Genomic DNA, 3,787 nt, shown 5'->3' with positions numbered 1-3,787 from the left:
GGCCCGGGCCTCCCGGGGGACGGGGGGACATGTCTGGTGGTGCGGAGGGTGGCGCCCCTGGGGATCGGCAGGCCTCTCGGCGGCCCCGTGCCTTCGGCCATCGGTGGTTCTCTGGCGCCTCTCGGCTTGCTTAGTCGGGCCCTGGGCGTTGAGTTTGGCCTCGTCCGCTCGCAGTCCGTCCTCGGGCGTCTCCGGGACGTCCGTGGGTGGACGGCCCGGGCCTCTCGGTGGACGGGGGGAAGGGGGGGGCTGTGTCTGGTGGTGCGGAGGGTGGTGTCCCTGAGAGTCGGCTGCCCTCTCGGCAGCCCCATGCCTCCGACCATCGGTGGTCCTCTGGCGCCTCGCGGCTTACTTCGTCGGGCCCTAGGCGTGGCCTTCGACCTCGTCCGCTCGCGGTACGTCCTCCCGGGTCTCCAGGTCGTCCGTAGGTGAACGGCCCGGGCCTCTCGGGGGAGGGGGGGGCTGGTTGTGTGGGGGTGGCGCCCCTGGGGGTTGGCGGGCCTCTCGGCGGCCCCGTGCCCCAGACCGTCGTGGTCTTCCGGCACCTTGCGGCTTGCCTTTTCGGGCGGGTCCGTGAGCTCACCTTCCTCCCGGAGCCGCTCACGTGGACCCAACAGGAAGTCCCGCTCGAGAAAGAGTTCTGTCTCACCCAAGAGAACTAGGACTCTCAGCTCGTCGACACCCTCCACATCCCGGTCCCGGCACCACCCTCCTTCCGTCCCTGATAGGCCCCGTCCTCGACTCTGCCCTATCGCGCTATCCGGCCTTTCAGGCCGCGCAGACCAGAGCATCCCCCCCTTCCAGAGAAGCCTTCTAACGAGCCTCCGGCTCTGGCCCCCTCTCCCACACTCCCTCCTGGTCCTTCCCTCCGCACCCTCTGCGCCGGCGGCGGGTATAGGACTGGAAGGCCCCTCTAATGAGGAACCCCCCACCCCTTCCCAATCAGACGACCGTCGGGTTGGGGGACGGGGTGGAGGACCACTTCCGTTCATCTTACCTTATCCTCCTACTACGACGGACTCTTACGAGTTCCGCCCCTTCTCTTGGTATGACCTTGCCTGCATCCCCCTTGTGTAGCGGCGAGGGATTTTATTCAGCAAAGATGAGGTCTCGCCTGGTGGAAACGCTCTTCAGTACGGGGTCCTCTCATCACCTGAATGACATCATTTGGCGTCTCGATCTGGACTCCTCCCTACTAGGCTGTCCAGGCACCCAGGAAATGGCACCTCGCTATATCACAATGTAATCCTTTGACGTCACAATGTGATCCTGTGACGTCAGTGATCCTTTGAAGTCACAATATGATTCTTTGACGTCACGATGTGTTTCAGTGACGTCACGATGTGATCCTGTGACGTCGTGATGTGATCATTTGACGTCACGAGATGCTATGACATCACAATGTGATCCTGTGACGTCGTGATGTAACCCTGTGGCATCACGATGGGACCACGTGATATCACTAATTCTGTAACATTACTGTATGGTCCAGTGAAATTACAATGAAAACATATGACGTCACGATGGGGGTCCTGTGACGTCATTTTATTTATGTCGTCACGATATGATTACATGATGTCACGATGTGATAATAGTTCACGATGTGATCAGGTAACGTCAATATGCGATAAAGTGATGTCACGATGTGATAAGATGACGTCATTATGTGATCATATGACGTCACGATGTAGTCCTATGACGTCAATTTGTGGCCCTGTGACGTCACGAGGCGATCCTATGACGTCATAATTCGATCCGGTGATGTCACAGTATAATCATATGATGTCACTATGTATCAAACATATGGAAGTTTGCTTGTGGGTGACGAGACGTCACAAACTGCCATAGCGCACTATTGGATGAGGACGCTCGCCACGGGCTTCGAGGACTTCCCGCGGGAAGACTTGGGGTGAGTTGGATACATACCGAGGGTCCAGGCCCGTCTTAGCGGGAGACGCTCAGGGAACGTCTTCACCCAGGACGAAGCCTCTTGACTAACGCCCACGGACGAGGTCGCTCGGAAACGACCTCGGCCTCGCATGTATGTTGTTATACGTTCTACAATCGATTTTTGTGACTTCAATACACCCTCCGGGAATCGGAATCCACCTTGCCCTACTAATTTGATTCTCTTTACCATACCAAAGGCCCAGGAAAAGCGAGACTGGCTATGAACCTGAGCGCACTGAACAAATTCTTGAAACCCCTGCGATTCAAGATGGTGTCGGTGGCTCTGGTCCGGTCAGTACTGCGGGAGGGAGTTGGGTTAGCGTCCCTGGACCTTCAGGACACAGATTGGCATTTCCCCATCCACCCCCGATATCGCCGTTTCCTGATGTTCCAGGTAAGGAGGGAGACATATCATTTTACCAGACTCCCTTTCGGACTCTCGCTTACCCCGAGAATCTTCACGAAACTAGTGAGAGTGGTAGGCGCACGCTGGGCGGAAGCGAGCGTCTCCACACTCATGTACCTAGACGGCTGGTTGATGCTTTCGCCCACCGGGGAGGGTGCATCGGCCGACATCTCGGTGGCTCTGAGAGTGTTGGCGGACGTGGAGTTCGGGGTGGACTGGGACGGGTCTGCCCTCGCTCCCACACAGAGACTTTATTGGCTCGGGATTGAGTGGGGCACTGTCAGCGCTCTTCGGGCGCTCCACTGCGTCAAGAGGGCGTGCTTCTCTCACATGTTCTCCCGCCTTCGGTGTGTGTGTGTGGGGGGGGGGGCTGTTGGGTTGCCTCAACTTCGCGACCCCGGCCCTTCCACTGAGCCGGCTGGCACGGGAGTTCGACAGGAGCATACCGCTCTTCCCGCGCGACCTGCCCGCGCCAGTACCCTCAGCACTCCACAGCATGTTGCGTCCCTGGCTTCGGTCGGGGGCACTGCGCCGGTCGGTCCCATAGTCCCCGCCCCCACCTCGAATGGCAGGGGCGCCGGACACCTCGGACATGGGGTGGGGCTTTCAGTCGAGCTGGAGACATCAAGCTTGCCGGGGATGGTCGGAAGATAGAAGGTCACTACAATCAACCTTCGGGAGCTGATAGTGGCGAAAGAATGACTCGAGCGACACCCCGAAATCTCCTGCATGAGCGTCCGCTTCGACATAGACAATGTGACGGTAGTACAGTGCCGAAAGGTACGGCCCGACCAGGTCCACTCCTAGCCGAGGCATCACGCAGGGCCATATCACTCTCGGCGAAGTATGTTCCGGGCCAGGAGAACGACTGGACGGACGCTCTATCCAGGTTTCAGGAGACCTCCGTGGAGTGGCAACTACGCCCACAAGTGTTCGAGTCGCTCTCCCTCCGCTACGGCACCCCAGAGGTGGACCTGTTTGCCTCCCCAAACACGACCCAGCTCCCCCTCTACCTCACCTACAACCAAAAGACACGCACAGGAGGCACAGACGCCTTCACGGAGGACTGGAACCGCTGGAAGTACGTATACATTTTCCTCTTCCAGCGACATCGCTCCTCCTGAAGGTCATGCAGACCCTCAGGTCCTTCAAGGGTCAGGTCCTCCTGATAACTCCCTACTGGCCAACCCAGCCGTGGTTCGGGGAGCTAATGAGATGGTGCCCTTCTCCCCTTCTACTGGGGTCAGCCTGCCTAGCCAACAGCCTTACCGCACCTCTCCAAGCGTCACTTCAACTTCACACTTGGAGTTTCTACGGGGAGCTCTCAGCCAACTCTTCTCTACAAAGGCAGCAGACAAGATGCTCAGAGCTCACCTTCCGTCCTCAGTGCGGCAATATGAATCCTGCTGACGGAGATTCCAGAACTACATT

The sequence above is a fragment of the Oratosquilla oratoria genome, unplaced genomic scaffold, assembly GCF_046742065.1.
Source record: "Oratosquilla oratoria isolate Oo_2021 unplaced genomic scaffold, ASM4674206v1 SCAFFOLD80, whole genome shotgun sequence".
NCBI lineage: Eukaryota > Metazoa > Arthropoda > Malacostraca > Stomatopoda > Squillidae > Oratosquilla > Oratosquilla oratoria.
This window is presented reverse-complemented; position numbering follows the sequence as displayed.